At 45.4% G+C, this 24,659-nt stretch overlaps 1 protein-coding gene and 2 long non-coding RNA genes across 5 annotated transcripts in view; 1 reads left to right on the top strand and 2 right to left on the bottom strand.

Moving 5' to 3' along the window:
• LOC135114446 (uncharacterized) overlaps positions 1-3,036 on the bottom strand; it is a 246,405-nt gene extending 243,369 nt beyond the window's left edge. For 2 of the 3 annotated variants that reach the window (XR_010275498.1, XR_010275500.1), the window contains exons 1-2: positions 2,928-3,036; positions 2,578-2,788 (exon numbers count right to left, since the gene is read on the bottom strand). This is a non-coding gene — a long non-coding RNA (uncharacterized LOC135114446). The remainder of the gene's footprint in view (positions 1-2,577; positions 2,789-2,927) is intronic. The other variant, XR_010275499.1, reaches the window with a different exon arrangement.
• A 1,177-nt stretch (positions 3,037-4,213) lies between these two features.
• The window catches only part of LOC135113991 (location of vulva defective 1-like), a 55,866-nt gene continuing 35,420 nt past the window's right edge, over positions 4,214-24,659 (top strand). The window contains exon 1 of the mRNA XM_064029574.1: positions 4,214-4,355. The gene's annotated coding sequence lies outside the window, so the exon portion shown is untranslated. The remainder of the gene's footprint in view (positions 4,356-24,659) is intronic.
• Positions 13,612-24,659, bottom strand: part of LOC135113992 (uncharacterized) — a 19,335-nt gene continuing 8,287 nt past the window's right edge. The window contains exons 2-3 of the long non-coding RNA XR_010275163.1: positions 22,008-22,180; positions 13,612-14,584 (exon numbers count right to left, since the gene is read on the bottom strand). This is a non-coding gene — a long non-coding RNA (uncharacterized LOC135113992). The remainder of the gene's footprint in view (positions 14,585-22,007; positions 22,181-24,659) is intronic.

The raw sequence follows: 24,659 nt of genomic DNA, 5'->3' as shown, positions 1-24,659 counted from the left end.
GTAGCACACCAGGATCTCCTAGACAAAAATTACAACACATAAGGGGCATTATAAGAAGCGGGGAGTGTCCACCACAACACCAAGTACAATAAATCCTTTTAATAACAGCTAGTTAAAATCCCCGCCAGCATCTCTCACACTTCGTAAATATTATAAGGTAAACTCGACTGCCGCTCGCATTCCTGATCTGCACCTCGCCGCCCCTCGCCCAGTGACGCCTGTCGACGCTGTGATCGATGTCCGGCTTGCATTCACTAAGGCAACCTCCCAGATGCCTCCGTACGCAATGAAAAGCGCTTTTATCTAACTATCGCACGCCAAGGTGGAACTGGTTGGGCAGCCCACTGTGAGGCAAATAAGGTAAATGGACATGAAAAGTGAGCATAAATCAACCTTCAACACTGGATGGAATGACCGAAAACCGCAATCTGGTACGTACTTGCAATGATAGTAGTAGTAGTAGTAGTAGTAGTAGTAGTAGTAGTAGTAGTAGTAGTAGTAGTAGTAGTAGTAGTAGTAGTAGTAGTAGTTTAGTCTCCACACACTCATTAATCATATATGGTGCTAGCGCGCGGGCATTCATAAACATAAGCACCAATGAAACAAACAAGGGAGAGGGAGGAGGAGAAACTTCCCAGCTGAATTAAAATGAACGTGAGAAATCATCTGGCTTCTCGGTAAACTCATTACTGTTTCGCTGAATTCTGAGGTGTGATTATACCAGGTGTGACCGTAACCTTGAGGAATACTGATATCGTCTCAAACATGACAATGAGTGTAATGATTGTAAACGTCCTGTGCCTTATAATTTCCCGGCAGCTTTGGTCGATAAGTGGCACAGTGAGTTGAATCAGGCATAAACCTGGTGTTCATCCATTTCACTACTTCGTTCATTTGTCAGAAAGAGAAATGAACGGAAATGAAAACCACACTGTGCTGGAGGTATTTTTTTGCATTAAACCTTGACGAGGGCATAATGGTGGGGGAGAATTATTTGGTGCGTTGACACACACACACACACACACACACACACACACACACACACACACACACACACACACACACACACACACACACAAATCACAGCAAATCACTTTAGTCGTCAATCACAAGGAAAAGAAGGAAAAGGAGAAAAATGAGGACGAGTCGGAGGAGGTGGAGAAATGCATAGAAAACAAAGGATGTAAGATTATTGGTGTATAACGAAGTAAGCCTCTGTGATGCACTACTAAAGATGACGTAGAAAACAACGAGCAAGAGGAGGAGGAGGAGGAGGAGGAGGAGGAGGAGGAGATGTCGATAAAAAAAAAGATGCAAAACTGATAGAGAAAAGAGAAAATAAGGAAGATAAGTCGATGGAGAAAAAGGATGCAAGGTTTGAGGAGGAGGAAGAGGAGAAGGAGGAGGTGGATAAGGAGAGGTAAGTGTGGAGGCGGAGGAGGAGCAGGAGTGGCAGGAGGATGAGGCAGCTGCCACTTGGTAATGACTGGTTACGTAGGACTGGTCACGGCCACCGCCACCTGTCGCGCCGCCTTCCAGTCAGCCTCGTCACGACCTCACGTCCGGCAAGCGATCCTCCACGTCAGGCACCAACGATGTAATAGCTACTGTGCGTGGAATGTGGCGCTGCGAACCTCCAGCCTCCCCACAAACACAAGACCTGCCTCTGTCCTATACGTTTACCTCTTCTGATGACTCTTTTCTGTTACCTTGAAGTCACAGGTTGGCGTCATGTACGAGTCTCCCCTAGTTTTATGTGTGCCTTCTTTAATGATTCCTTTATTATTGTTAAATTCCGTAGTGTCAGTACCAGCTGCTTTTTTTTTTTTATTTTTCCTCTCTCTCTCTCTCTCTCTCTCTCTCTCTCTCTCTCTCTCTCTCTCTCTCTCTCTCTCTCTCTCAAATATTTATCTTTTGTAAATAAATAAGTAAATATATAAATGTTTTCGTCTGAGGTAGCATCACGACTGAAGGATATCCGTTTTGCTTGTTTTCTTTATTTTCTATCTATTTATTTATTTTTTTTTTATTTGTAAGGTTAACGCCTTGCCTGTATCAAGAAATCCAGACAGAGAGTCTTAAGTTCATCATTTTCTCTCTCTCTCTCTCTCTCTCTCTCTCTCTCTCTCTCTCTCTCTCTCTCTCTCTCTCTCTCTCTCTCTCTCTCTCTCTCTCTCTCTCTCTCTCTCTCTCTCTTTATCAGTTATTATACACAGAACAACCACCATCACCACCACTGTGCCAACCACCAAACCAACACCAAACGTTCGCAGTCGTCGCTACATAACTGCGATATATATAACTCTTTTTTTTTTCTAGATCAGCCGAGCAATCAATCTGTCATTCGCATTAAAAAGTGAGGAGGGAATCCATGGACATGCTAAAATTTTACCAAGGAATTTTCAATATCGAAAAAACAACGGTACACTGTGAATGAGGTAACGTTTTCTGATGAATTTCGGTACTTGCACCATAGGCTTTGCGTGAACAGTGCACCATCAAAGGATATCAGTCTGCATACAAGCTGTAATAGACACCATTGTTACATGTGATGCCATACAAGACTGTAATTCTCACCTCCAGACAGCGGTGATCCTGAAGTGAGGCGGTGACAGGCAGCGTGAGGGAGGGTCGGCACACACCGCTTCTCGATGACGTCACTGCTAACAGGTGGATCTCTTCATCACAAAAGACCAGTCGCAGGGCTGATATGGCACTCACCGATGCGGCCACTTATTCAGATTCATAGGTCCAGATGATAGTTGGTGATGGTGGTGGTGGACTACATCTGGAGAGAATGGGTGGAGGAGCCATGAGAGCGGCGGTAAGTGCCCTGCTCCTTCATCTTTGCATTTCCTTTCTACTTATCATTAATGAAAATATAAACACACAGCTATGTACAAATAAAGTCACTTAGGAATACGTACATACTTGAAATGAGTCGATTCTGATGAAGAGTATAGTATTTTCACAGTTTCATTACGTAAACAACACAAACAAACTCACAGTGACGCAGCTCAGATGCCATGCTTTCCATGTCGAGGGTTTGGCTCCCCCATCGACACTTGGCAAATCAGGTGATTTTATTGTTAGAAAAGTTTACTTGATTTTTATTTATGGCTTTCCATATTTATTTATTGAGGTTACTATATCATATCAAGTGTGGGAAATGAAAGATGCCGAGATGTACGTGGTACCGAAACAGATCACTAATGTCAATTATTTAAATGAAACATCGTTACGCTGTATGGTGGATGTTATAATTAATTTTATGTAACAATATTACATCTAAAGGATTTCTAAAAGTGAATTATCAAAATGACACACTATAAAAATAATTTCAAGTATGTTCCAACAATGTTTTGCTGTCAAGTGTCTATGCAGTCAGTTGTTACCATACATTATAAAAAACATATGTGGTGGGCTTGACTATACTATACTTTAGATCATGAATAAAACTTACATTATGAAATTGTATTGGAAAGGTTCTTTGTTGTACATTGTCTGAATAATTCAAGAAAAGAAAATAACAATAAAAACTTCAGCATTGTTTTCTTCGCAGCCTATCCCCGTAGCGTAATAAATACAAGTATTATTACTACAGTAATGAAGAAATCGTGGCATTTATCTACCTAATAATTTATTTTTAGTGATTCTTTCTCCTTATCTGATAATGTAAGTGCTACGCTAATTTATATTCACGGTTTATGTAACTATGTAAAGGAAAGGAAATATTTGATGCCTAACTCAGTGCTATATCATAATCTGGCTATTCAAATCTTTTAAGTAGTTTTTGTTTTTGTTGAAAATAAAGAAAAAAAAAACAATATACGATAGCAAACGTAGAACCAAAATCATCACTATAAAGTAACGGGGGTAAGAAAGCCCGCGTAGGGAAGATCTCCATGTACGTTTTTGCCGCGGGCACAGGACAGATCAGCAGTGTCCGCGCTAACTTTTATCCTCGTCTCCTTTCTTATGTGTGCGTGCTTATGTAGTGTTCCTGTACTGAAGGATGACCTGTAGACTACCGATAATCCGTGAGTGACTAACGATATTACTCCCATCAAGTGTGGAGAAGGAAAACGAAGTGCACTACTGTGTGGAGGACCGGCACGAGAACTTATGAGAAAAAAAGTACTGTATTGCCGCACCCGTAAGGAACAAATAAGTAGATAAAGTAATGAACAAATTGTACCAAACATACCACAGTGGTAACGGTGTGTTGTGAAGACATTTCTGGGGAGTGGCCTGCTGGTCTTTCTCACAGATCGTCATCGTCATCATCAGCCTCCAGCAAGATTCCACTGCATGATGAAGCCATTCTCGAACCCTCTCAAGTCACCTGCACAAAAGTAAGTGACCTCTTGTCAGACAGAGAGAGAGAGAGAGAGAGAGAGAGAGATTCGTGCATGGTGAGTTCTTAGCTTTTTTATTAATGATTTTTATTAATTTTAAGGTTGAAACTTTTACGGTGTGCTGTTTTGAGAGATGATTAGGCTGTTGTCCTGTTAGTGACGTAGTGAGCTTCTCAAATGTTTCCGAGGAGTTTAACTGACCAGGAGTAGTGAAGTGGTGCAGTAAGAGATACCAAGATGGATAGATCGATAGATAGATAGAGAGATGGATAATTAGATAGACAAATAGATAAACTAATAAGCAGGTAGACGACAGATAGATAGATATACAGAAGAGCAGATAGATATTTTGTTGCTTACAACGACATGCACGTAACCCTGATGAGACAATATGTACATTTTACGTGCAACTTTTTATATAATAGTATACTAGAGAAAAGAAAAATGGTTATATTATCGTACCTAAATAGGCACTACGTAGATGCTATTCTCACCTTGACTGCTGCGCTCCGTTCCAGTCTTGGCCTTCAGCGGTGTCAGTGTTCACCCATCGCGGTGGAGGTATTGCCGTGCATCTAGGTATATCACGTTTCGCGGTACGTACTAATGACATTCTCGTGGGTCGCATTCACCCAAGTGTGGCGTGCTTGATTATAACGCCTCGCTCCTACAAGAATTTTCGTAACGGTAAACTTGTATAATTTGAAGAATTTACATGAGAAAAAAATTTGCACTGGTTTTATATAGCCTACTTGTTTGAATTTATATTATTATGAATAATTATTGGTAGTATTTACATATCGTCATAATGTATTTTTGTGTTGTATTTAATCTAGTCTACCTTCATTTTTTTTTTTTTTTCATTTATATCCTTGTCTGGCCATCCATTATTGTTAATCAGCCTCTCTCTCTCTCTCTCTCTCTCTCTCTCTCTCTCTCTCTCTCTCTCTCTCTCTCTCTCTCTCTCTCTCTCTCTCTCTGTATCTTGAAGCAAGTGGCTTGACATATCCAATAATCACTCACAATTAAGAAGAATATGTCCCTCACTTTCCTCGCTGGATGACTGCTAGGAGATCGCCACAGATATCATACAGTGACAAAGCTTGGTGAAGAGTCCCTGCAGAAGTAACGCATACCCACACCCCCAGCAGGCATATAATTAATATTCAATAAGCAGGAGTCTCTGGATAGGTTGCCTCGGCAGCCCGCAAGGCTTCGAACACCTGGTTGATTCTCAGCTCAACTTCACGCCTCAAGTTCCTCAACGAACCGTGAAGCTCAAAGCACCTCCACCACCTCCACGCTAGCTAGTCAGTCGCCCCTCAGCACGGACCTGCTCTCTGCTGAGGACCAAAGTGATTCACGTTATGTGCAGTAACCTTTAGGATAATATTGATGATAATAGTAATAATGATAATTATAATAATATAAATTAATGAATTGATAAATAGATAAGTCAATAAATAAACAAAAGGGTGAAGAAAACGAACGTGGCTTGGTAAGCTAATGGGTTGTAAACAATGAAGGGAAACATCATAATTAGTAGATGTGGTAACGATAACAATAATAAGGTAAAAAAAAAGAAAACACGTATGATGCGGTAGCCTTTAGAAAAAAAAAATTAAAATTATTGTAAGATTATGCACCTTCTGATTCACAAAAATTTCTGTCACCCCGCAAGACAGCCGTCCCTTAGAAAGACGTACGAAAAAAAAAATATCATACCTTCTTTTTGCATGTTAACTCTAAGCATGCCCTCATAACACTTCCTGACGCCTTGAAAGACAGGTGCTCACACAGACAGACAGACAGGTGCTCACACAGGCAGACAGACAGGTGCTCACACAGGCAGACAGACAGGTGCTCACGCAGGCAGACAGACAGGTGCTTACACAGGCAGACAGACAGGTGCTCACACAGGCAGACAGACAGGTGCTCACACAGGCAGACAGACAGGTGCTCCACACAGGCAGACAGACAGGTGTTCACGCAGGCAGACAGACAGGTGCTTACACAGGCAGACAGACAGGTGCTCCACACAGACAGATAGAGAGGTGCTCGCATAAGCAGACTGACGAATGATCACACAGGCAGGCAGACAGATACACAGGCAGACAGACAGACACTCATACATGCAGACATTCTGAGGGATCTGCCATAACCGCCTGATCAGCCCTGCCCGCCCACTGTCTTGTTGCTTTAATCTGAGTGACCCTGGACACGCCACCCTCAGCATCCAGGATTGGCATTCTTACGCGTTTCGCCGTCCTTTTTTTATATTTTTTTTTTCAATAACAGGTTCTAGTGCACTATTCAGGGATCCCCAAGGGTGCTTGCATGAAATTTTAAGCAAGATTCAGCGTTATAAATAAAAAAAAAAAATATGAGAACCAATTTATCACCTCTATAGTGTTTGAAAACCGTTCTCCTGATGGCTCGGCTCGCTTCAGAATGCCGGTCCACTTTCATCCGGCAGCTCAGTGATCTGAAAACCTCAGCGGTGCTTGGGTGTCAACTCCTTTATGTCCTTAGTAATTATCGCCACCTCCATCCCTCTTTCTCTCTCCTCCCCACTCCTCACCTCCCTCACTCCTGTTGCTGTCTCCCCTTCATGCCTAAGTGTGTGCGTGAGAGATTTTATCAGGGCAAGTAAAACAGTGCACCTGGGACGCCTGGCTCGCCTAATACAATACCTGGAGGTGCTTTGTGCCTCTCGCCATCCGCAGAGTAGAGAAAGGTCTTGAGGAATATAAATGCAGACAAGAGTATAATTCGATCTTTCTTTTTTTTTTTTTAACATCTTTGGGGCTCTTAATCCTCAAACTGACGTTGCATTAATGGAACACGTGGATTTGTCCTCGCTTCAGTTATATGCTCGTTAGGATTGCTAGCAAGAAGCGGTGGAGAAGAATTCTTGAGGAACTTACGTAACCTTTGCATTTTTTCGTAAATAATGTAAATATTTATGAATTGCTGCGTCCCGGAGGATCAGCTCAGCACACTCACATTCGAAATTTCAACACTTGCAGGCACGACAGGTTGATAATTCTAATATTCCATTTCCGTTGCCGTGGGAAAGCAGGAAATGATCTGAGGTGAAGAAAAGACTTGCATGAAATGGTTAACTATAAGACTGACTTATCATGAAAGCAATATATGAAGCTTTTCTATTTCAATCGTGTGTTGCGAGATTCTTTGAAAGAGTAATATTACGTTACAAGAATCTCTCGAGAAGTTTCTATTATTTTTTTTTTTTCTGTATTCCTTCTTTTAAAATAATGTTCTTAAACTGATATCCTGATTACATTCTTTTTCATCAGGAACAGAATTCGTTTCTCGTACGGCGTTATATCGTGTAGCTTTCACCCACTGTCAATTAAGGGACTGTTATGCGGCCCTTGAGCGCCAGTCCTGAGAAAAATTATCAAAAGTTTTCACGTTAGAATATGTCAATGACACCAAAGGACTGGTTTTCAAATAAAAGAGGAAAAAAGCAACGGATCTAATTTTTTTTTTTTTTTAAGAATGGCTTTTAGAAGAAAACTCTTGGACCAGTGTGTGTGTGTGTGTGTGTGTGTGTGTGTGTGTGTGTGTGTGTGTGTGTGTGTGTGTGTGTGTGTGTGTGTAATAGCAAAATGACAACTCGGGTATTCACGGTAGGGGTGGCAACTCGTGACATCAGTCTTCGTGACATCAGTCTGCTCGTCACAAATGAGGTGGGACCAGACTGTGCTTGGTCTCCTTTGTATGTGAGTCGCTCACGCAGGGAGTATCGTGTCCCGCACATGGCAAGACACGCTGTATGCTTTGGCTCTTAGGTGCTTCACTGATGTAGTAAGTAGTGCAACACGCTTTGCAACACTGTATTGCTGTGATGATAAATTAATGTATTACACGGCGATCTTTTGATCTTGATGGGCCGCGCGTGCCTGAAGGCGACCAAGGTTATGTCAGACCCACTTGATGCCTGAGACGAACAGCAGTAGCAGTAATAGCAGCAGCAGCAGCAGCAGGAGCTGAGCCGCCAGGACGCACCGTGATTGAGCACTGCCGTGTCGCGTGAGCAAATCTGATTTCCACACTTGTTGCAGCGTTTGACTGCTTAATTTTCCTTCATAGCGTATATTACACGCAAATTTGGCCCATTATCCCTGTTCAGACAATAATGTACCGCGGACGGTGATCAGATTGGCTATCAGCCGACAGTTCAGCACCGCCCGTTGACAGACTTGTTATTGAGATCGCTATCGCCCGTGGCCGCCATAAGGGAGGTGCCTGACGCATTTGGATATTTCCATGTCTTCCCTTTGGAGGGAGGGAACGTTCCTATTGACGCGTACACCCATTCATTTCAGCAGATGGCAAACTGCATTTATATATCTGTCCAGCTGGCTGCTCCTAAACCACACATGTTGAAGATGGGAATTTAAAAACAAGATTCAGTCGATCAATTGAAGCAACAGGATCACTTTTCTACGCCCGGTACTGCTGGATTAATGATTACTTTTTTTTTTTTTATCTTTTATTTATTTATTTATTTTTTTTTTTTTTTGACACTTCGCAAACTCGTTACATCACACGCCTCTTACTTATCTTCTTCGAGGCAATGACAAGACAGAACTCACCGGGCTCTTAAAGGCCCCGTGCACAGCTGAGCCTCGCTTTAGCAACACTTAGTACTTGGTGTACCTCCGTAGCGTGAAGTCTGGTGCGCGTCAGCGACGTGAGGGGAGGATTGAGCGGCGGGCGGGTCCTGCTGGGGTTAGTTTTTACTGTACCCGACGAGTTGAGTGACTGTTGACGTTTATATTTGATCCTGAAAAAGTTGTAAAGGTTAGGGACACGCACGGCGCCCTATTTTTAGCAACAGTACCACTACAGTTGATTTTATGAATGTTGTTACTTACAGAAATAGCCAAGAGCTGAGGCATTCCGCCCTTATTAGCTCGCTGAAGCACTGGCTCGTGACGCAAAGAACTGAGCATAACAACTACAGACTACCAATACTGACTTATAATAACAATAATGACAAAGTATAATGATATAATTAAGTAATACAGTGATGAAGCTGTGGCCGAGAGGTGGGCGGCGGTACAGAGGCAGGTAGTTAAGCAAGTATATATTTTCGGCACATTAGCAACGGTACTAAATCAACAAAATACACCTGGACAGGAAGGTTACTTAACATTTACCTGATAACTAATAACTTGATTTTCCAGTTATATCAAAAACTGTATCAGCGGGAAGACAGGCAAGGTATTTATGAGAGAGAGAGAGAGAGAGAGAGAGAGAGAGAGAGAGAGAGAGAGAGAGAGAGAGAGAGAGAGAGAGAGTGAGTACAGTCTACGCTATATAAACTAGATGTCTTGCCCTTAGCCTTTATGAAAACAACTAAGGTTAATACCACGTCACCGTAACACCGTAACAGGAAATGCTACGGAGAATTCCTTATGTAAACTCTCTCTCTCTCTCTCTCTCTCTCTCTCTCTCTCTCTCTCTCTCTCTCTCTCTCTCTCTCTCTCTCTCTCTCTCTCTCTCTAAGGAAAGCACGGCGCACACACAGACACACACAGCACAGACACACACACACAGACACACACACACACACACACACACACACACACACACACACACACACACACACACACACACACACACACACACACACCTAATGACGCGGTGCAGGAAGTGGCTTGAATCTTTCCAGGGAATGATGAGCCATTAAGTGCACGCTATCGCCGGGAGAGGAATTCACTTGAAGGTGATGTCTCTGATAACGCCTCCGCCCCACTCCAGCTATGTCCGCTAATAAAGGCTTAGCGGATAGAGCAGAGATGGCCGCCAGAAAGGACAGTTTAATACGACTATGACAATGGGAGAGAACGGTGCGCATCTCTCTTTCTCTCTCTTTCTTTCTCTATCTCTCTCTCTGGAACGGTCGCTATCTCACATCTATCGATAATCTATTAAATTAAGTCCATCGCGATATCTTCTTTATGGTGTTTTAGAGCAAGAAAATGCGAATCGTAAAGTTGCCGAACCCGAGATTACCCTAACAACATAATAAACAGTGTGGCCAGATAAGATTTTCATGATAAAATGAATATTATTAAACAATCAGGAAGTGGGAAAAGGTGATGCATGAATATCATAAATTAGAGGGAGAGAGAGGGAGGTGGCCCGTATGTACCACCACCACCACGCTCCTCCCTGTAGATCACTGTAGATCGTCCGCCAGATAGCAAGCAAGGGAGAGGCGGGGAGGGAGGGAGGGTGAGAGAGTTTGGACAGGGAAAGGGAAGGAGAAATCAGGACAAGTAATGGAGAGGAGAGAGAGAAGTTAGGGAGGTCCTGTGCTGTGATGTGACGTGGGCTGTTTTCTTACGAGTATTTTAGCTTCAATGACTGTCTTTTCTCCTCCTTCTCTTCTTCTTCCTCCTCCTCCTCCTCTTCCTCTTTTTCCTTTCATTTTTTCTGTCCTCCTTTTCTATCCCACGTCTCTAAGATTGGGCAATGTTGGTTATCATAAGTAGAGTTTTAAGGATCTACAGGCCAGTTGCTTTGCTTGTCGTTTGTGTTCCTATTCCTCCTCTCCCTCCTCCTCCTCCTCCTCCTCCTCCTCCTCCTCCTGATCCTCCAATGCTCTCATACCAGTCTATTCCATATATGGATATATTCACTCTCTCTCTCTCTCACCCTCCACTGCCTCCCCAGGCTCAGTCTTCCGTTGCTTCACCATTGTGTCTCTTCCTGCACCCTTTCTTTTTTCTCCTCCTCACACACACACACACACACACATACACACACCCATGCCAGTCTCTTCCTTACATAGACATACCCTCTTTGCTTTCCCTTCCCCCCTCCTTTCCCTTGACAACCCTCCCGCCCGTCCACCCAGGTAATAACAGGCAGAGGAGGGCGCGGAGAGTCATTACACAAGTGGCCGATAAGCCCCCTCCCCACCCGCCCCGAGCCTGGCCAGCAAAGTGATCAAGCCCGGAAACAGATAACACCGCACACGTGGACCCGCGCCGCTGAATGACTGTTTACGGGAGACAAAGAAAAAGAATCGTTTCCACGCCCTAATTATACCGCGGTGTTGTTTAGAGGACTGATCAATCCCCGATACCGGCAATCTTTTTGGCTTATCATTAAGATAGCGGTATATTTTGTCGCCATTAGTGTCTCATTACTGCGCTGGGCGTGTCCTACCAGTGGTTTGGCTTCCACATCCGCGAATTTCTCACTTGAACCTGACAGCAGAGCAAGGTGTGTTAACAGGTCCGCGCGTGAGTGAGTGCAGTTAGAGGAAACTGGAAGGGAAGGAGAGTTACTGTATGCAGCCTTTTCTTTCATAATATTTGTACCATTTATTGTCTTCCTGATATGTAGAAGGTAGATAGATAATAAAAGTAAATAAACAGATATTTACTGTTTTTTTTTTCTTTTTCTTTTTTTTACGTCTCTCCTCGCTGTCACAGAGCACGTGGTCATGTGCACGGCGCCTTGAACCCAAGAGCTGACCTGACCCTCATTTTCTCTAGGAAGAAGTTTCAGAGCGGGCGGATGTCGTGAATCACCTCGCACGGATATTACAAATCGCTTACTTTTTCTGTTCAATTATTCACTGCCACTCAATTGTTGACCTTATATGCCACTTTGATATACACCCTGCTACTTTGTCGGCCGGTGTGTGTGGTGATGTACAGGACACTTCCCAGAGCTGGAGTGCATTCAGACAGATGGGGAATGGCTAACAGGGTGAACTCAAAGGCTATGTAATATTCTCATCAGTTCTCTTCCCTCGAATCGGGTCTATCTCTCCTCCTCTTCCATTTTGTCTCATAACTTGTTGTCCATTCATGTACTCTTCTGTCGTGACGCTCATGGGTATAATTTTTTTTCTCTCTCTGTCCTTGATCTTGCTAACAGTGTGCTTCCCTCCACATCCTGTACTGTTTCCTTGATCTTCCTGACAGAATGCGCCTCTCCCCAGCCTCCACTTCTTGTTTTGTTTAAGTTTACTGAAAGCATGCCCTCCTCCTTGGCCTCCACTTTCCCTTGACTTTCTTAACAGCGTCCATCCCCAGCGTGCAACCTTTTTTTTTTGTTTGTTTGTTTGTTAACCTTTATTACAGAATCCTTCCCTCCCTCTCTGTCTTGCATCTCTGCACAAGACTTGCTGTGTCTCTTCATGCTGCCGCACATTTGCATAATATTTCTGCTAATTTGCCGAGTAAGAGCTAAGTGGTGTCTTCATTTTGTCACCTTAACTAATAAATTATTACTCTGGCTCGCTTCATCTTCTCGTTCACTCTTTACGGCATCTAGACTTTCAAGAGGAAACCATTAGATCATCACCTCTTTACTAATACACTCTGCTTCTCTTCATCTCTTCCTTCACTCCTCACGAGCTTCATGCCTCTCAAGATGAAACACTTAGACCATCATTAAACTACCCCACCAATTCCTATTTGTGCTCCACGCCTCCTGCTGTCATTCATATCGATTATCACCTCTTGGCCAACCTCTTATTAATAACTAACTGAATATGTCACGATATACACTACAGCATCTGCTTCATACGTAACTCATGCTGCTTAATGCCAGAGTCGTCCCGCGTTGCCTGGTTCGCGTCACCAGCAGCACCCTGGCAACACTCCGGTTCCACCCAGGGCGTCACTCTGCTGGTGTTTAGTTGCCTTAAGTGGACGTCCATGTTTTTTTTTCCTCCAGTTTGCCCGGGGCGGATCTTGCAGTCTATTTTTGCGACCGTCTTTGTAACAGCTGGAACGCGTCTGTATTTTCTTTCATTATTATATATTTATTAATGATTGCATATAAGAGCCTTCCTCTGGTGATATAGATGCCAGGACGTTGGTTCTGGCTGTCATCAGTGTGCTCCTGCAGGACGTGTGTTTGTCCTTGGCTGCCTCACTGAGAAAACCCAAAAGGCTTCTCCAATAAGGCGAATTTTGGAAAGAAAGTCGCACTACACTGGAGAGAGAGAGAGAGAGAGAGAGAGAGAGAGAGAGAGAGAGAGAGAGAGAGAGAGGGAGAGAGAGAGAGACAGACAGAGAGAGAGAACTAGAAAATTTTCGGAAGCTGCACAAGAGTCAGTTTGCTATCTAAAGTATCGATACTTTCCGCTTAAGAGTTATAATTTTACGAACACGATCAAGGAGAGGAAGGCAGACGTTTTTTTTTTTTAAGTTATTATTATATTGGAAGAAATGGAGGCACCGGCGGTTAGTCTGCCCAGCCAGATGACTCGTAGTTTATTGCCTTGTTCAGTAAATAATGGCTGGCTTTCCCTGATACACGGGTGGCGATAAAAGGTGGCTACGTGTGTCACTGTTACAAGGGTGTTGTCCTTACAGCGCTTGTAGGAACTCATATTCGCCACATAAGCACTGCATACACAGCGTTAATAAAGCTCAGTAAATATTACCTTATCGCAGTGGTGGCGTTCATTGAAGCTTGCTTCCCATGGTTACAAGTTCATCTAGCAGGGTATAATGTTGCCTCTTAACATTTACATATAGTTGAAAATATACCTTAAGCATACACTATTTTTTTTTTTTTTCGTATGGTGGTGTATTATATAAGCCTGACAGGTTTTTTTTTTTTTTTTTTTTTGTTTTTAATCATTTAGAAAAGCTTCTGGCCTCGCCATGTGGTCAGGTACTGTGCTCCTGGCGCTTTGGCTGCATGATTTGTAATATATGTAGGAGGAAATAAAATGAAATTTTAAAACAATGACTGTTATCAAATACATTTGTGAGCTAGGTGGCAGATTATTGTCTTGATCAACAGATGGGATCATCCTGCAAGGGATGCTGCACGCAGGCACAGCTGTTCTCAAGGAACTGCTGAATTAGACTTCCAATTTTTGTGTGACACTTTTTTACTTGTGTGAGCAAGCTGGTAAGGGAAACCTTATTGTTGGTGGGGCATGTAAGCAGCGAATACAGTCCTTTTATGTCGCGTCCGTTGATTATTGCAAGAAAATTGTTGCCTCGCCGTGCTCAGCTTCCCACGGGACCCTCGGCAGCAGCAGCAGCAGCAGCAGCAGCAGCAGCAGCAGCAGCTCGGCGCGCGGCGTGGCGTAGGGAGTCGGTGGGGAGGAACGTTCAAGGAGACAAACACAATCGTCACTGCCCACCTCCACGAGAAACACCGTCGTCTCCACCAGCCAGGTCCTTGTTTATCCTGGTCCTCGTGGTCTGGAAGAAAAACAAAACCAAACGTTAACTTTGGGAATTTGACACGATACAGGCCCAGCCGCTGCCCAAGCCCGGAGCCGCGGTGTTGTTGTTGCGGGTGTGGGCACGCTCGCCCTTCACTTGGCTTCCCCGAGCCGTGTTAGTACAGTAAACCCGAGGCACAAAGGCCTCCTGTTTGTGGGGGACGTTTGCCTGTCACGCCAATTCTGTACTTTGGATACTTAGCTCACTCGTTGCGTCACCTCGTGTTGCTGGAGGCAAAAGAAAAAAGCGAAGTTTGGCTGGCTGGAAATCCTGCTGCTTGCCCTCCCCAGCCACGCGGAAAACCACACAGATGAAGGTGGCCTCACTGAATAATGCTTATGTTCTTTTAGTCCTTCAATACATCTGTCTTGCATCTTAGAAACCAGCTTTCATTTACCACATTTAATTTTGAACATTCTGCTTTTGAGACTTGTCACCATTGTTTTCTACTGTGTACTGTGATGGATACAATTTTCAACCAGTTCCTGAAATTGTAGTTAATTGTGAAGCTTTTTAATCTCTTGTTTGGCTAGAAATGCACACACACACACACACACACACACACACACACACACACACACACACACACACACAAACCTCCTGAACCGAACACACTAATAGCTATACACGTCACCGGAGGAAACCTGCCATGCAAGGAGATGAAAGGAAAAGGGAAAGGTGGGATGTCAGGACAGGCGTGTCTTCCCATTGATACTGAAGAACACACTGACGGACACTGAGAGGAGACCGTCCTGGGTAACTGTATAGAGGTTTTGAGGCAGAACGAGCGCCGCACACAAAGCGATTGGTTCCCTCATAGAAGAAGCACGGGGACTATGGGTCGTGAAAGGCCAGCAGGTCCTTGAGGGAAGCTAAGTGGACTGACTGGACGGGTTCTGATCTTCTAAAGACTGTGGCTCGGGGAAGACAGACGCCCAGTAAAGCCTGAGAGACGCATGAGTCAGTTCATTAAGGGGGTTTATGGTAATACCTGGCGCGGGGGTGGAGGTAAGGAGATAAGGGGAGAGAAATTACTTCTGACACTCTATAAGGGAGTGTTCGTGACTTCTACCTCTGTCAAATTGTAGATCTCTCTCTCTCTCTCTCTCTCTCTCTCTCTCTCTCTCTCTCTCTCTCTCTCTCTCTCTCTCTCTCTCTCTCTCTCTCTCATTATTTCGCTCCCAGAGTGAGCGTACCGTAACTTTATGGGCCAAAACAGGTATATTCTCTCACAAACCAGGTACAGGTGATGATGAACTTGAAAGCAGCTCCAGTAATACATGAAGTTGTTAGTGGCGGGCGGAGGAAGTGCGCGGAAGTGGTAGGTCTGTGGAGCTAATTATATGGTGGAGGTGGTCAGGTGTTGCTGATGGGTGGCTGCACGTGTAAATGGTCGCCAGGTGTAGGTAAGCAGGTGCGGGCGAGGGCCAGTCAAGTTGGAAGTGGCATAATCAGGTGCAAGTGATATTCATGCGCAGGTAGCAGGTCGAGGTGCAGGTGGGTAGCCAGGTTGGAGAACAGCTGGTGGCACCGCAGGGAAGGAGGGCAGACGGGACTGCTCCCAGAAGGTCGAGGTTGGGGCCACGCCGCTGCCCTCGTGGTCAGGCGCCGCCGATCCTCTGCCTCCTCATCCTGCTCACAGTATTTCTTGTGCCAATTGCTCAATACAATTTGATAATTGGAAAGAGAAAGGTCTTCAGCACTTGTGTGCCGAGCGTGCCTCACTCAGCGTGTTTTTATAGTAATGCATTAAGTAAATTATCGTGGGACGATGCATCTTTTCCATTTACATTGCCAGGCCGTGTTTGTGGAGGACACAGGGCTCAGACCGGGGGGAGGGGGAAAGAGGAAAAACGAAACTAGTACGAGAGAGAGAGAGAGAGAGAGAGAGAGAGAGAGAGAGAGAGAGAGGAGAGAGAGAGAGAGAGAGAGAGAGAGAGAGAGAGAGAGAGAGAGAGGAGAGAGAGAGAGAGAGAGAGAGAGAGGCTTCCATATCTCACCCTTCCTCGTCAGGAGCGTGTGTCACAGTGGGACGGTCTGTGTCATCCAGTTTCGTGCAGGTGCGGGTCAGCGAGCACGAGGGCAGAATATAGGCCGTCGCCGCCGCTGCCGAGTGGGGACCTGTGAGCACCACGCCGGCCAGGACGACACGACGGAGGACTTCCAGAAATGTTCGCATTTTAGCACCACTTTGCCATTCTTGAGAACTATCATTGCCGGAGTAAAAATTTATCGCTCTCGCTATCAGCCGCACCAACACCAATGCTCCTAACCCTTACATGGACAGGCGTGGCCAACAGGGGCACAACTACCCCCATCAAGGAATGACCCGAATCGCAGGGCGGCTGAGGGTCTGTAATCCAGTGTCTCATTCATTGCTTCTTATAACAATCGTGCGAGGCATCAGACCCTTTATTCAGCATCACTTCTAGCAGTATAGGGTTTTTAGGCGTCGTTTGTATATTTCTTCCGCCGCTGTAGCCTCCTTGCTTGGTCCAGGGCATAATGTTATCGTGCGGCGGGTGTGTGCGGCGGGTGCAGGGGAGCTGGACTCCGTGAGATCTCTCAAGTGTCCGACACCCGCCCCAAGAACTGGTTATTGCGCGCACCCCATCACTATCAGCCCCTACCGCCGCCACCCCCTCCCCGCACACCCCACAGGACGCTCATACCGCACCTCCAGCCTCCAGCTTCACCCGCCTCGCCAGAAAGACAACCACTTCTGCACTCACTCTTGCTCTCGAAGGACCTGCTGCAGCAGACTTGTCTCCGGCCCGGCAGATCCACCCTGCAGGTCAACTATAAACACTCTCTCCATCACAAAAACCCGCTGAGGTTATTAGTCCGTGGGGCGTGTGGTGAGACGCTGTGGCGGGAACAGGCGCGCCGCCTCAGCAAAACCAACGACCAACAGAGAGTGAGCGAGTGCTGCGCCGAGTGAGGAAGCTTGTCCGTCAGTGAGTTGTTCCCCGGCCTTGACACGCTACGCTGGGCGAGCACACATACGTAGTACACCTGGCCGGCTCATTTTACGTGGCTCGGATTGACGTGACTCAAGTAATATATATATATATATATATATATATATATATATATATATATATATATATATATATATATATATATATATATATATATATATATATATATATATATATATATATATACATATATATATATATATATATATATATATATATATATATATATATATATATATATATATATATATATGATTTTTGTTCATGCAGTTGTATTTACTCGTAGCAAAACAAAATATATTTCCAAATGTACGTGGAAAGATTTGCCATCATTATTAGTGTTTTATAGATGATCGAAAGTTAAACATGAAATGAATGCGAACTTTCGCTTAATCAGTAAACAGCGCGGTCGACCTCGAAGTGATCCGGAGTTGCCCTCAGGACCCGTCCGTCCTCTAGAGTTTAGGGGCGTGAGCTTCAGAGCATCAATAGAATAAATATTTACTCTGCGCAATGTTGAGAGCAGCAGACGGGAGGAGAGAGGGTGTGGACAGAGCACGGTGAGGGTGGGATTGTGGGAGGGAGGGGAGGAGGGTGGGAGGCAGGGAACGAGACAAGGAGGGGTGGAGGTAGAGAATCAGAAGGCATGAGAGAGACTAAAAGAGAGTAAGTAAAGAGGAAAGGAATGTTGTGAAGGGGATGGACGAGGAAAATTAAATAATGAAGCAATGATGTGCGGAGAGTGAGCAGACTGTTTGGTTGGTGACGAAAGGGATGGGAAGAAAGAACCTTTGAAAGGACTGCATTAAAGCGGAACTGGTACTAATCTGTTTGAAGGAAAGGCTGAGGATGAGGCTGGCGTGGGAATAACGCAGTGAATGCCTGTGTACTTACAACACGTGTAGATTAGCGAATATTTATTTTGCACTACATAAGGCAGGCAGGCAGGACGGTTCAGTGCACAATGAAAGCTTCAAAAATCAGGGCACTGTATAAATTACTAGTGAGATAAAATCAGGTTGTACTTGGCCAAAGCGAACCAGATTTAGCCAACAAAGGCACAGAGACACTCTACCCCCCTCTCACCGTATGGAAACCTGTCAGGCCTAACGGTGCGCAGGGTTTTTTTGCCGCACGCCGCACGTAATGTTGTCGTGCCCCACGTGAGACTCCGCGCCTGCTGCGTACGGTACCTGCTGAGGAGACACTTTTGTGGCTCACACAGGGACATTGTTTCCTGCTTGACCACTCGTGCAGGCGTCAAGGCCGCCACGCCCACGGCAGTCGACCAGTCCACGAGAAGAAACCATGTGACATGTTTTTGTTATTCATATTTACACAGACCTGCAAGAATTCGTGTCCAGAATGCTTAAGAGTCCCTAATGGATTCTAAGGTCAAACCACATATTAAAACTATAAATTCTTGTTTGTGTTTGTGTGAAACGTCATTAGCCGTCAGTTGTGTGTGTGTGTGTGTGTGTGTGTGTGTGTGTGTGTGTGTGTGTGTGTGTGTGTGTGTGTGTGTGTGTGTGTGTGTGTGTGTGTGTGTGTGTGTTTGTGTGTGTGTGTCTGGCAACACACAATTATGATTTTGTGTCCCACAATATCAATGCGTTACGATTACGGACTTCGGTTTCAGTAATTAATTTCTTTGGTGTTGCTTCCAGCACCCCTTGTCACCTTACGCCAGCATCCCGCAGTACTCAGCACACCGCCGTGCAGGGAGGTGAGTCCTCTTACCGCCAGCCTTCACGCACAAAAACTCAAGTTTCAGGTTAGCAGCCTGCGTGCTTGGCGGGCAGTACCGAACAGGCGCACAAGGTCACGGTCGCATTCACGCTCATGACCCCAGCACGTGCTGATTCAGGCGTGAGCCGCGACACACGTTCTCTGTACCAACACCCTGTGCACTCACACCCACACCTAAATAACCCAGATACAACACTGCAGACTCCTCCTCTCCCCCCATCCACCCTCTCTCTCTCTCTCTCTCTCTCTCTCTCTCTCTCTCTCTCTCTCTCTCTCTCTCTCTCTCTCTCTCTCTCTCTCTCTCACACACACATGCGCCAAGCCTACGCACCGGAGAAGTGAGAGGGCGCGTGTTGCAACAAACTCACCATGCTTGCTGTTCCTCACGATACGCGCTCGTTTCTCCATCGCGGTACAGTCTTATTGCTACCTCATGACCGACCGTTGTTGCCCCGTCACGCTTGTTGCTCCCTCATATAGCACGCCTGTTGCGCCCTCATGACCCACGCTCCCATTTGTTGGCCCCTCACACGGCACGCCTGTTACCCCACGACGCAGGCTTGTTGTTCCTTCTCCAAGTATCCTTGTTTTTCCCTCACACTTGTTGCTGAATATCTGGGATCACACTCTAATTTTTTTGCTAGCTAACCTTTGTTGGTCTCCGTGGACACCTTGATTTCCGCCACCGCAGTCGCCAACAAGACGCCTCAGCCACGTACACTGACGCAAGCTGTGGGTTGTATAAACGGATCCCCAACTCGGCGAGCATGACAAACACCAGAACAGGAAAAATCTTTGAGCCTAACCCCGTGCCCTTTACAAAGTCGTATGGCGAAAGAAGCACCGTGGATTTATTAAAGAGTTTGGATATTTATAGAGAGTTTCGGGCTGAATTTATAAAACGGTATTGAATATGACCTGAATAGTATTTGAACTCAATGCCGTGTTCTGTTCTATGTCACAGGTTGAAGGGGTTATGATGGGCTGCATAGTCAAGTATCCGATGTAAACTTGGGCAGATAATATTTTATAATTCAGGTTTCAATTCAGTGTTATTATTAGAAGTTCCTTAAGGTGTAATACGGGTAAAAAATTATACCGAAAGTAATAAGTACAGACCTTCACATCACATCTGTCTGTGTTAATAAAATTGTATTCCCTTAAAGGGTAATACTCTTGAACAACTACCTCTTGAATCCAACCTCCTTTTTAACGGCAACCTTATTCCTCCCAACTTCAACCTCCTTTCTCCTTATTCGAGCCTTCTTCCTATTAATCATATTCCCGTTTCTTCCGACTCCTACTTTCTTTGTCCAACTCTTACTGCCAGGAGCCTGAATGAGTGCACATAACGCCACGATATTGTAGTCATTGTCTTCCTGATTGGTGCGTCAAAGAGAGCACAGCCTAAGCGGATGTTGGGTAGGAAGTCAATGAGAGAGAAACATGTGTCTTTGTGTATCCAGGCCTGTCTTCTTCCGGGAGGGGAAATACTTGTTGCTTTTTTTGCTCGTATACTTCAGGCCAGATGTGCCTCGCGAACACATAAACGGCTGGGATTGGCTGGCGTGGCGAGTTGTTCCATTTAGTGCACAGTAGAATTTGTAGTGTCGTGATCACTACATATAACTGAAACTTTTAACGTCTTTCCGATGACCTGAACTCTGGAAACTCTTCAATGCAATTTTCACTGATTTCTTAAAAATTTCACGCAAATAAATTCCCTACAAGATCAATTCCCGAATCAAACATAAGGAAGTATACGTCATCACTAAGGAGGAATTATTTTGGGCACAACAGTCGTGAGTGAATTTTACTTGCATGAGATTTACGGTGTACAGGATGCGTGCCGTGCCTCAAGGCTGCATGTCATCAACAGGTGCTCGAGTGTCGACTGTAAGGATTAATTCGTTATGTTCTGGGCCTCGGAAAGTAGTGGCAGTTATCCGAATACCACATTAAATAGGTTTCGTATTCGTCCTTTCATTAATCAATTCATTTATTCATTCATTCATTCATTCATTCATTCAGTCAGTCAGTCACTCATACATTCACACATTGCCAGTCAGTCAGTCAGGCGGCTCGGAGAAGATTAGACAAGTTTATGGATGGGGATAACAGATGGAAATAGGTAGGAGTGTTTCATACAGGGACTGCCACGTGTAAGCCTGGTCGCTTCTTGCAGCTTCCCTTATTTCTTATGTTCTTATGTTCTTAAGTCTTTTGGATGCAAAATATCGTGCAGGATTTGGCTTGTTCTGGTTTCCTTGCTGGGAGACAGCTTAGGCCGCTTCTCCACCTGACGCCTCTCACAACAAGTCAAATAATTGCTTTAAACCGTGCGTGTGTACATTATTAGTAGCTGTAATGCCTTGGCAAAGTGTGCGTGCACGCAGACCCGGAAATACGTGGATTTCTTTTCTTGATACTTTTTTTTCCTCGTGATCTAATGCGTTTTTAAGTTATTTTTTATTATTTTGGATTAAAAATAGATTAGATACCTTAATTTGTAAAGTGCATTTAATCATAGACAAATCTTCCTTTCTGTTCCTTCTGGCTTGTGCATGAGAACTGCTAATCACTCCCAAATAAGTAAACAGACTGTAATACGTTCATCATTCATTATTCTCCACCCTGCTAAGAACATCTTTGCACTACCCTGTCGTCACCTCTTGTCAAGGCCGTGCTGTAGACATGAGTGCGCGGGGGTCCGAGCAGGCGTCAGTGATCATGTCTGCAGCAGGAACATCCCAGCACCGCGCCTCTCACCACCTGTGACGTCACGGGCTCATCTCATGTCTGGGTGGCGGCTCAGAGTGAAGTCTTTCAGTCGCTGCCTTGCCTGAGAATGGGGACGAGGAACATGTCGGAATATGACCAAGCCTGTGCGCCTCGACTTACTGGCTAAACATTAAATATTTTTCTTGTACAGCGCAGACCAGACGTAGGAGTGCACATAAACACACACACACACACACACACACACACACACACACACACACACACACACACACACACACACACACACACACACACACACACACACACACACACACACACACACACACACACACACACAAGGCCTGGTGACCCATCCTTCGCCGCCACACACACACACACACACACACACACACACACACACACACACACACACACACACACACACACACACACACACACACACACACACACACACACACGAAATAGCTGCAGTGGACAGAAGAGTACGCGGAGTAAAAGGCAAACCTTGTTCCCTCACTATCTCTTTTTTTCTGTATTTCTGCAATCGACACGGACAAGAACTCCTGTGGGCGTGTATCTTGTCACCCGCCTCGCTCAGAGACACCCGAGGAATGCTACTCAATGACACCACGACTCTTATTTGGCCAGAGGCGCGATCCGAATACATTTGTACGTTTCGCTGGGGTAATAACCAGATGGCTACTTTTTTTTTAAGGAATACGCTTACGATTAGTAAAGATAATTTTTTCCTGGTACAGCATTGGATTGCACTGCCTCGGTCGTCAACAGGAAGGGAAAACTCCGTAGAGTTTTCGTGGTTGGGGCCTGACATGATGCCCGGCTTCCCACAAGGTTATCGACGCGAACACCAGCCCGGGACAGGATAGCGATCTGAAGGTTCCCGCATTTTACACAACTTTTAACTTGACGGAACAATGTCCGCCACATAATATTAACTCACGAGCCATTCAGTCTGTGTCTCTGGGGCGGTGGGCGAGGTGGGGATGGAGGGGGGGGCAGCTAGTTCACTGTCTGTCGTCAGGCTGAACCAGTGTGCCTCATGAGATGCGTTTTCCAGGCCGCGCAAACACCTCGTGGTGAATACACTCACGGCGCGGCCTTATGATTACTGAGAGGCTGCGGATGACCAATGATGCTCACCTCGTCCCATCCTCATCACTCCTCTCACTTCGCCAGTGAAAATAAAAGTCCGTGGGAGGAACATACGTAAGTTCTAAGATAGACTCGTGAGTGTGCTCTTCCCTGTACAGTGTTAACTTTTGTCGATGAACGTGTGCTCCTTTTATCCAGGCACATTCTAAGACTGTGTGCTGCTGGTCGTGAGGCAGATGTATCAAGACAAAGCAGACGCGACACGCGGCCCCAACAACAATGCGTTATCAGTTTAGCAGTGATGTGTGTAGGCTTATAGCATAGGCCTACTCCACCGACAATTACCTACAATCCTTCCTTTTGCAGGCGACGATCACGTCCCATATGACTGTCACGAGGGGCGACCAAGTCCTACACACACACACACACACACACACACACACACACACACACACAGGCTACATAGGAACGCTATGCGGATCCATTTTTCCTCCTCCCTGACGGTATAAATAGAAAGGCTTTGTGAAGAAGAGAAAAGAATCGCCGAAAGAATGACAGAGAGATTTGCCTACCGGCCGGCCATTACATTAAGAGATTATAAAAAGGAGAGTCAATTTCCCCTCGGTCCATTACCGCAGCGACCCACCCCGAGCCAGGCCCATGCCCCGCCCCACCTGACCGGGTCGCTGCCGCGGAGAAAGGTGGGTTGTGCTCCTTGTGCCTTGTCCATTCCTTCCCCCCCACCCCACCAAGTGTCCTCGCGGGTCCCATGTGCCCTGCTTCCCTCTCTAACCCCTTTCCTCACGTATCTTTGCGCCACCAGATCCCGTTGCCTCCCTTGCCTCGTTTTCAGTGTGGCGCTCTGTTCCCACACTGAAACGCGACCTTCTGATCATGATGGATTTCAGTGAGAGTTACAGTGCGTCGCCACTCTGACGCTCCAGCACAACTATGGGCGAAGAGGATCCATTTGCATTGCTAGATCGTTGACGAGTAACTGACTTTCTCCTAATGCACTGATGTCTGGCTGTTTCCCTGAGACACCCCTCATTACACATCTGAGGTTGCCAAAACAATCAAAATCATGCCTTGTGTTTGGAAGTCATGTATAAGATTTACCCAGTACTGTGCTAAATCTTCCATTTCATATCATCGACGATGGGAAATTCGTACAAAAAAATAATAAAAGATTTGGTACAATGGTATGGCGGTATCTGTCCATCTCCCCACACGTTACCTTACACTCCTTCAGCATACCGCTCTCTGCCGGGCATGTAAGGCAGAGCACTGTGATGTGGGACAAGGGAACCGCTCGTCCCTCCCTGGGCACCTTTACCTCATGCCAGGCCACAGCCTCCAACCCTGACCTGCGCGGCCGGTATTGAAAGGTTAGCGAGATTCATCCACCTATAGAGAATACAAGGGACAATACAATTACTATCGATATTGCAACACCTTGGCAGACG

Source organism: Scylla paramamosain, chromosome 27 (genome assembly GCF_035594125.1).
Source record: "Scylla paramamosain isolate STU-SP2022 chromosome 27, ASM3559412v1, whole genome shotgun sequence".
Taxonomy (NCBI): domain Eukaryota; kingdom Metazoa; phylum Arthropoda; class Malacostraca; order Decapoda; family Portunidae; genus Scylla; species Scylla paramamosain.
The sequence above is the reverse complement of the archived record's forward strand: the minus strand, read 5'-3'. Positions and strand labels throughout refer to the sequence as shown.